Here is a 10,398-nt window from a genome sequence, read left to right as displayed (position 1 = left end):
ATATCAGCTTCAATCCCTCTTTTCAGAGTGCTATAGTTTTCAGAGAAGAAGTCTTTGACTTCCTTTGTTAGGTTGATTTCTAGGGATTTCAGTTTCTTGGATGCTATTGTGAAAGGAATTGTTTGCCCTATTTCTCTCTCATTGAGTCTGTTGTTCATGGAGAGGAAAGCTATTGATTTTTGTGTGTTGACCTTGTATCCAGCTACTTCACTGAATTTGGTTATTAAGTCTAGAATACTTTTGGAGGAGTTCTAGGGGTCTTCTATATAGAGTATCATGTTATCTTCAAATAATGACAATTTACCTTCTTCATCTCCTACCTTTATTCCTCTTATTTCTTTCTCTTGTCTAATTGCCATGGCTAATGTTTCCAATACTATTTTGAACAGGGGTGGTGATAGTGGACATCCTTGTCTTGTTTCTGATTTTAGTGTGAAGGATTTCAGGTTTTGACCATTTAGAATGATATTGGCTGTTGGTTTTAAATAGATGGCTTTGATCAGATTGAGATAGAGACCATCTATTCCAATTTCTTGTAGGGTTTTTATCATAAGTGTGTGTTGGATTTTGTCAAATGCTTTTTCTTCATCTATTGAGATGATCATATGGTCTTTGTACTTGGCTCTATTGATATAGTGTATTACATTAATTGATATGCATATGTTAAACCATACCTGCATCCCTGGGATGAATCTCACTTATTCAGGGTGTATGATTTTGTTGTTGATCTTCTGCATTCTATTTGCCAGTACTTTATTAAGGATTTTTGCCTCTATGTTCATTGGTGAGATTGGCCTATAGTTCTCTTTTTTGGTTGGGTCTTTCTCTGCTTTGGGGATCAAGGTGATGCTTGCTTCCAGGAATGAATTCAGGAGTATTGCTTCCCTTTCAATTTCATTGAAGAGTTTAAACAGTAGTGGCAGTATTTCCTCTCTGAATGTCTTGTAGAATTCAGCAGTGAAACCATCAGGACCTGGGCTTTTCTTAGTCATTAAGTTTTTAATTACGTTTCCAATTTCATTGATTGATATTGGCTTGTTTAGAATTTTTAGGTCTTCTTTGTTCAACTTTGGTAATTCGTAAGTATCTAGGAATCTGTCCATTTCTTCTTTGTTGTCTATCTTATTGGCATATAGGTTCTGGAAGTAGGTATTGATGATCCTCTGGATTTCTGCTGGGTCCATTGTAATTTTACCCTTTTCATTCCTAATTGCATGAATTTGGTCCTTTTCTTTCCTTTTTCATATAAGTTTGGTTAAGGGTTTGTCAATTTTGTTGATTCTTTTGAAGACCCAACTCTTGGCTTCATTGATTTTTTTGTATCATTCTTAGTCTCCATTGCATTGATTTCTGCTCTTATCTTTATAATTTCCTTCCTTGTGTGAGCTTTGGGTTTGTCCTGCTCTTCTTTTTTTACAAGCATGAGGTTCAGCATCAGGTTGTTTAATTGGGCTTGCTCTGTTTTCCTAATATGTGTATTCACTGCTATGAATTTCCCTTGTAATACTGCTTTCATTGTGTCCCATAGATTCTGATATGTTGTATTGTCATTGTCATTTAATTGAAGGAACAGTGTGATTTCTTCTTTTATTTCCTCTGTGATTCATTGGTTATTCAGAAGTGTGTTGGTCAATTTCCATGTGTTTATGAAATTCTTATGGTTTCTTTTGCTATCAATCTCCAATTTCATTGTACTGTGGTCTGATAATACACATGGGATAATTTCAATTCCTTTGCACTTACTTAAACATATTCTATGAGCGAGTATGTGGTCTATTTTGGAGAATGATCCATATGCAGCTGGAAAGAATGTGTATTCTGATTTTTGTGGGGTGGAACACTATAAACATCTGTTGAGTTCATTTGTTCAAGAGTTTGATTGAGTTCTAGTATTTTGTTGCTTATTTTTTGTCTATTTGATCTATCTATTTGTGACAGAGGGTATTGAGGTCCCCCAGTACTATTGTATTAGTGTTTATTTGATTTTTCATGTCTGTTATTATTTGTTTTTATAGTTGGGTGCACTAGTGTTTGCTGCCTAGTTATTAATGATTGTCATCTCTTCCTCTTGGATTGTTCCCTTTAGAAGGATGTAGTGTCCTTCTTTGTCTCTTTTAATCAGTGTTGCTTTGAAATTCACTTGATCTGTAAAGAAGATAGCTACTCGTGTTTTGGGGGGGGGAGGGGGTCCTGTTGCATGGACTATTGTTTTCCACCCTTTAACTTTAAGTCTGAGTTTCTTTTTGAATTAAGTGTGTTTCTTGTATCCAGCATATTGTTGGATCCTGCTTCTTCTGCCAGTCTATTTCTTTCGATTGGTGAATTGAGACCATTAACATTGATGGTTATACTGATACGAATTGACTTATCATTGTCATGACTTTTTCTTTTTGTTGGATTCTTCCTCTTTGCATTTAATTTCTTGTCGCACCTGACAGATTCATTCTGCTGGCCTTCCTGTGGGTGTGATCCTTGTTGTCTTTTCCTAGGATATTGTCTAAAATTTTTTGGAGTGCTGGTTTGGTATTCACGAAGTTCCTAAGGTGCTCTTTGTCATGAAAGTATCTTATTCCTCCATTAATTTTGAAAGATAGTTTTCCAGGCTACATCAATCTGGGTTGGAGGCTGTTTTCTTTTAGGGCTTGAAAGACATCACTCCAAGCTCTTCTTGCCTTGAGGGTTTGTGTTGAGAAGTCTTCTGTGATTCTGGTGGGCTTTTCTTTGTATGTGATTTGTTTCTTTTCTCTAACTGCTTGTAGAACTTTGTTCGTCTGCTGGGTTTTTGGAATCTTAACAATTATATGCTTATGTGTAGATTTTTTTTGATCAAGTCTAGTTGGAGTCCTATATGTCTCACTTATCTGTATGTCAAGCTCTTTTCCCCTGCTTGGGAAGTTTTCTGCCATTATTGATGTGAAGAGATTTTTTTATGTCATCTGCACTCTCTCCTGTTTCTTTATTGACTCCAATCAGTCTTATGTTATTCTTCTTTGCATTGTCTAGCAGCTGCTGGATTGATTTCTCATGGTCCTTTACAATTTTAAAACAATTCTTCTTTTCCTGGTCACTAATTGCAATCTTATCTTCTATATCTGAAATTCTGTCCTCACATTGGCTCATTCTGGTGTGTAGACTTTCGATGGAGTTTTTAATCTCCTGGAAATCTATTTGCATCTGTTTTATAGATTCCATTTGTTTCCTGTTTTGAGATTCCATCATGTTCCTCAGATCCTTTCTAGATTTATTAATCATGTCTTGGACTTTGAGCACAATTTCTGCTGTTATCTGATAAGTTATTTCTGATTTCACTTTTTCAGATCCTCTTTTATTGGCAGTTCAGGGAGTCCAGGTGGTTGAGTATCAGAGTGTCCCAGCTCGTTTCCCCTTGGGGTTGCTGTAGGTGATCTGGAAGTCTGGTTTTCAGACTTGTTTACATTTCTTCTCATTTTGAAGGGGTGAGGTAGGTGTGTGGTGTGTGTGTGTGTGTGTGTGTGTGTGTGCGTGCTGCTGGTGTCTGCATGGCTGACCTCCTCTGTGCTAGGAGCAGTGGTACAGTGGCCCAGAAACCTCCTCCTCTGTTCTGGGAGCTGTGCTACAGTGGCCCAGAAGCCTCATCCTTTGTACTCAACAGGTAATTCTGGCTCAGCCGAGAGTACCCCAGTCCTCAAGGTAGACAGGAAAAGGGTTACCAGCTCCTGCCCTCAAGAGCTTAGGCTTCAGGTGACACAAACCAGCAAACTCTATCACTAGCATTCTCGAGGTCACAAAATAATAAAAGTTTTCCCATTGGTGTATAGAACATTCCCCTTTCCTAGGTTTTTCCCCCCACATACCTGGAAGTTCCTTCTCCATGTTCAGTAATAGTCACTCTTTCTCTTAAACACTGTTTTCCCATAAACTCAGCTAGATCCACTGGCTACCTCATTCCCTCCAGTGACTTCTTCCAAAAATTTCAACAATAAATTGAAGCTGATAAACCCCCAAATGTAACTTTCAGTTCAGATTCATCCTTTTTACTTTCTATTTCTTTTTTCCTTTCTTGCTCTTTCTTTCTTTCTGTCTGTCTTTATTTCTTTCTTCCTTTTTTAATCAGGACAGGCAGTTTATCAGTTCAGATTATTTTCGTGAAGTCTAAACCTGTAGTCCAACTCTTTATATAACATTTCTGCTTAGATATACAGTGTCCTGTATGGATTGAATTTAGAATGTCTGAAGCTAATATAATCCTTGCCACTAAACTTAAGTTTGTCAATTGCCTGAAATCTCAGAAACATCCCAATTACACCAGAGCTTATTCTTAGCAGGTACCATGTCCTATAAATCAAGTAGTCCTATCATGTCCACTTTCTTTATATTTTCAACCCTCTGTTCCTTACTCCTATCCCCCTAACTCAAGTCACCACAATTTCCCACCTGGATTTCAATAGTTGCTTCCCTACCTCCAAGATAGTCCATTTCTAATCCTTTCTCTAGATATTTATGTAAGTTTTATTTTAAAAAGAAAAAACTGAATCATGTAATTCCTTGATATAAAATAATAATAAAAGCATTGCTTCCTATAACTTCCCATAACTTTAAGGATAAAAGTCAAAATACCAGGGGCCTTCTTTGATGTGCCTTTTGCCTTTTTCTCCAGCGTGATTTCTCATAACACTCCAATCCATGCATTCATTACTTCTTGGCTAATATTTACTAAATTCTATGATCTAATATTTTTCAAGTTCTATATGAAAAATTCTTCAGATACACCAAACTGCTCCAAATTTCCACAACATGTCAAAACTTTTAGTGCCTCTGACTTTATACCTACTACAGACTCTCTTCTATTGCTCATCTACATCTTCCTTCTCACTAGATAAATCTAGGTCAAGCTATAGAACTTCTACAGTGTCCCTCTCAGCACTCCCTCTTCAGTGGAATGTGACTTGGCTATCCTCACTCTTCACTTGGCTATCGCACCACTCATTCTTCACCACGATGGAATTCCAGAAACAAAAAGCTTGTGTCGTTTAATTATGCATCCTATAGATGTAACAGAATGTATGGCACATGATCATAGACACTGCTATGATCTTGAATGTTAGTGTTCTACTAAAATTCATACACTGAAAACTAATCCTCAGTGTAATAATATTAAGAACTGGGGATTTTGAGATGTAATTAAATCATGAGGGAAGAGTTCCCATAAATGGGATTCATGTCCTTATAAAAGAGGCCAGAAGGCATTGGTTTGTACCTTCTACCATGTGTATACCATAGGCCATCATCTATAATAAAAAGCCCACACCAAATACTAAATCTGTTGATATCTTCATTTTAGAATCCTATGCCTCAAAAACTTTGAGGAACAAATGTTTGCTGTTTATAAACTACAAGTTTGAAGGGATTATTTTATAGCTCTTACCATGTTCTGCTTCCTGGCTGCCCTAAACCAAGCACCCCACCATCATCTTGGAGCCAGCAGAACATGGACTGAATCCTATGAAACCATAAGCCAAATAAACCATTTTCTCCTTAAAGTTGTATTAGGCATTTTGGTCACACTGATGAAAAACAGGAAATTGGCTAGAGAAATAGACTTGTTAATGTGACTGTACATGGCTTTTGTTTCAGAAGCCTTTGGAATGGTATTGTAAAAGGGGGGAGTTTGGAAATGTTTGCAAAAGTGGACTAGAGACTCCCAGAATGCTGTAAGAAAAACATGATTAAGTGTTCTTACCTGAGCTCAGAAGACTAGATGGCTAATAGAAATGAAGACAGTAAAGACCAGACTCAAGAGGTTTCACAATGAAATCAAAACTCCACTGGGAAATGCGCTAGAGACATGCATGTTATACTCAGGAAAAAAAAAAATTCTCTATGATTTTCCTGTTCTGGGATTTTGTGGGAAGTTGAGTTTAAGGATTATGAACTAATTAACCTTAGCAACTAAGAAATCTGAAAACATCTCAAGATCATTTTAATGTAGCATGGGTACTGCTGGCTTCTTTTAGCCAGATTTAAAGTGAGAATTGGGAGCAAAAAGCAGAGCAAAAATATTTGAAAAACTTAAACATTAGCTCAAATGGAATCATGTGTACATTTGGACCCAAAGGTGATTTGGTTGATAAAATGATTAGTACCATTAAAAACAAACCAAGTATATTGAATTGGGACAAGAAGAAAGATGCCTTGAAGGCAATCTCAGGAATGGGCAAGACTCTACTCATCACAGGCTCAAGGGGAAAAAGTTTAAACCTTTCATTTGAGAAGAGAACTCTGGAGCTCCCTGCTGGAGAACTGCCTAGGAATTGGTTCTCTGGGATTAATTTCACCAGGCTCAACTATCCAGGTACTCAGAGGCTGCTGCAGCCATAGTCCAAATGGGCTCAACAACTGTTCGAGCTAGCAGTTGACCTTTGCTTTGTCCACATGATGCTCATTTTTCAGGCATGCAAACTCCAAGAGTTGTAAAGTTATAGAAGCTTCCCCTCAAATTTCTAAAGAAGACCTGGGAGGCCAGGCAATGTGTTCCTGGGGGCAGCAGAATTGTGGGGCTGTGAAGGTGAAGCAGAAGGTGCGGTGGAGACCCTAGGAATTTGGAGATGACAGAAATATTGAATATCTGCTGAGGAAGGCTACAGGCAAGCCAAGTAATAGGCCATGTTTCTATTCCAGTGTCCTTATAAACTTCCTCTCTTATCTATATTGTTTCCTACGTAACTCTCAACTCTTTTGTCTAGGTCACTATTCACTGTCTGATTTTTCCCCACTATATTATATTCTCTCTACCAACACCAGAATAATCTACTTCAAATTTTCTTCTGGAAATATACACATATTAACTCTGATTTCCTGCTACATAAAATCCAAGCTTCTCAGTTTAGCTTGGAAATTTCTTTATAAGTTGTACTAAATGTTTTTATTCCCCTTTCATCATTCCCAAGTATGTTCTCATTAGAATTTTTTTTTTTCAGGCATGAAGCTTACTTAGCTTACTTATTATTCATATCTAGAATAAGATTTCCCAGCATTAACACTATTGCTATTTCAGACCAGATAATTCTTTGAGGAAAATGGAGTACGTTTTAGGGTACTTAACAGCAACTATGACCTCTACCATTTACATGCCAGTAGAAATGCCCAGATTTCAAAAACCAAATATCACCATAGATTAACAAGTATCCTCTAGGACATTTTATACCAGTTGAGAACAATTGACATAGAGCAATATCTGGCACATAGTGGGTGCAAAAATATATTTCTGAAAGGAATAAATTAATGAATCTTCACTTTAGTAAGGCTTATACTCTTTTTCCCCCATAAACCTTTTTGCTTCATTCTTATTTGCATGGTTTTGGCCTGATTGTTTCCCAAGTCTGACTAGCACCTAACCTAAGCTAATATCTAATCTAAGAATTCTGTGAGTAGCTTATTAACCAAGGTATCCAGAAATCTGCCTTGGAGATTCTGTTTCAGAAGCTCTGGAAATGAGCCCAGAGATCTTTTTTATCAAGTATTTCAAGTAATTAATATGATTTTATAAGTTTGGGAATGAACAGCTTGAAGTCAAAACAGCAGAATTTCTTTATGAAGATCACATCCTAACCAGGTGACTGCAGGAAATAACAGATTCTGTTTGTGCCCCCATTGAGAGTAAACAAATATTCTCTTTTCATTCTTTTCATTTCATCTGTTTTTGTTTTGTTTTGTTTTCCATTAAGTTTATTGGTACATTTTAGGTATAAAATACAGTTACATTCATCATTGGGATCTTGTACCTTAACATGACAACGTATCTTGGTTCTTATATTTTTCCCCTTTCCCCTGCCCTCCCTTCATCCCTTCCACCCTTCCCTATTTACAAAGACTTTTTTCCATTTTTTTCTCATATTTTTCTTTTCCCTTCTTTCCTTTCCCCAACCCCTCCCACTTCCCCTACTTCTTTTGACCTTTTTTTCCTATTACACAATATCAATTATACATTTTTAATAACAACATCAAGATTTAGAGGACATTACTGCAGATTTTATAGAACTTAAAAGGATATAGAAAATATATTACAAAAATCTTTTTTTGAAATAAATTTGACAACTTCTATGAAGTACCTTGGAAGACAAATTAATGAAACTGACTCTGGGAGAAATATAAAATTTGAATAGCACCTATTAAAGAAAGTATATTCCTTGGGCTGGGGATTTAGCCCAGTGTTTCCGTCGCCTGTCTCGCAAGCACAAGGGCCCGAGTTCGATCCCTGTACCAAAAAAAAAAGAAAGAAAGAAAGAAAGAAAGTATATTCCTAGCTTGAAAACCTACCTATATGAGAACAACAGACTCATATACATTTTAACTGATAAATTATATCAAACATTTAAAGGAGAACAAAGAAGGAACACTTCTCCCTTCATTTTAGGAAATCAACATTGAGCTAATACTAAAACTGGATGAAGACAATAGAAGAAAAAAGTATGAACATAGATAAAATTTGTTTAACAAAGCAAACTATTAGAAGTCAGATCTGGCAGGATGTAGAAAGTGGTTTTGTTATAGGGATAGCAGTGTTGGTTCAGCATTGGAAGATCCACTCCCAAAAGTCATCATTTTAACAGAGGAAAGGAAAAAGCCATATGATCCTGTCACTAGTTGGAGAAAAAGTATTGGACTAAATTCTACAGCTGTTCATGGTAAAAGCTATCAAGAGACTAGAAGTAGAACAGAAACTTCTCAACAGATAAAAGACATGTACTCCATACTTGCAGCAAAAATGCTTATATGAATGGAAAAGATACAATGCTTTCTTCCTAAGGTGGGGAACAAGGGCAGATATGCCTACTCTTCATCTGTCTATTAAACTTTGAAACATGGGCCCAAACCAAAATAGTCTGGCAATAAAATGACACAATTAGGATAGGATTGGCAAGGTAGAAGTAAAATCTTTATATGCAAATGAAATGATCATCTACAGAGAAAATACTAAGAAATCTTTATGACCCCCTAGCACTTGTATTCGAATTTAGCAGGATTAGAAAACACAAGGTATTATATAAAAATTCAGGTCTATGTATACTTGCTATAAATGAGGAATTGGATATTGTAATTTAAAAGTTATGTTGGAGTACAAAGGACCTAGAAAAGTAAAAAGAAAAAAAAAACAGTGTTGGAAGAAATTTATTACCTAATTTTAAGACTTCCTCTAAAGCTACAGTAATCAAGACAATGTCACCGTAAGGAACAACATATAGATCAATGGAATAAAAGAGAAAATCTAGAAATAGACCACACATATATAGCCCATTGCTTTTTGAAAGATTATTTAACATTAACATTTTATAAAACATAAACTCAACTCAAGAGCAGAAGAAAAGATAGTGTTTTCAACAAATGGTACTAGAACACCTGGTATCCGTATGTAAAATATTAACCTCAACCCTTTATTTCCATACATAAAAGTAACTTGAAAGGATCTATGAACCTAAATATGAAAGACAAACTATAAACCTTTAAGAAGAAATTATGAGGGAAAATGTTTATGAATTTAGAGTAGGCAAGAATTTCCTAGGATACAAAAAACATGATGTGTAAAAGAAAACAATTGATAAATGAGATTCCATCAAAATTTCAAACTTTAAAAGACATCATTAAGAAAATGAAAACTAGTCCTTAAACAGAACATATTTATAATACATATAATACATAACCTATGACCAGAATATATAAAGAACACTTACAGCTCATTAATAGACAGCCCAATTAAAAAGTGACTCAAGAAGATGGTAAATAGCTAGTACAGCACAAGGAAAGGTGTACAACACTAGAATCAGAAAAATACCAATTAGTACAATAGCAAGATCATATTATATACTTATTAGGGAGATTAAATTAAAAGTTTTAAAAGAACAAATGTCAGGTTAGGTGTGAACCAGTTAGAATTTCCTAATACTGCTAATGTGAATGTAAAATGATAAAACCATTTTGGAAAAAAATACAGAAATTTCTTGTATTACTGTTAAGAAACAACAGTTCTGTTCTTAAGTTTATACTTCAGAGAAATGAAAACACATGTTCACAATAGATTTATACATACAAATTGATTATCCTTTATCTGAAATTCTTGGGAGCAGAAGTGTTTCAGACTTTGGTTTGAAATCCACTTGATCTGCAAAGATTATAGCTACTTCTGCTTTTTTTCGGGTTCCTGGCACATGGAGTATTGTTTTCCACCGTTTAAGTTTCAGTCTATGAGTTTCTTTTTGAATTAAGTGTGCTTCATGTATGCAGCATATTGTTGGATCTTGCTTCTTGACCCATTCTGCCAGTCTATTTCTTTTTATTGGTGAATTGAGACCATTAACATTGATGGTTATAACTGATATGTATTGATTTATCCTTGTCATGACTTTTCCTTTCTGTTGGATTCTC

The 10,398-nt window shown here is 35.7% G+C and overlaps 1 pseudogene across 1 annotated transcript in view; it reads left to right on the top strand.

The window, feature by feature from the left end:
• Nucleotides 1-2,163: 2,163 nt before the first annotated feature.
• Nucleotides 2,164-10,398, top strand: part of LOC106009801 (KN motif and ankyrin repeat domain-containing protein 1-like) — a 40,292-nt pseudogene continuing 32,057 nt past the window's right edge. Inside the window, exon 1 of the transcript XR_015441346.1 lies at nucleotides 2,164-10,398. This exon is cut by the window's right edge and continues 26,363 nt beyond it. The product of XR_015441346.1 is annotated as a KN motif and ankyrin repeat domain-containing protein 1-like (transcript).

This window comes from Heterocephalus glaber, unplaced genomic scaffold (assembly GCF_053883595.1).
Source record: "Heterocephalus glaber isolate CG9 unplaced genomic scaffold, H.glaber_assembly_v1.0 deba00001509, whole genome shotgun sequence".
NCBI classification, from domain to species: domain Eukaryota; kingdom Metazoa; phylum Chordata; class Mammalia; order Rodentia; family Bathyergidae; genus Heterocephalus; species Heterocephalus glaber.
This window is presented reverse-complemented; position numbering and strand designations above follow the sequence as displayed.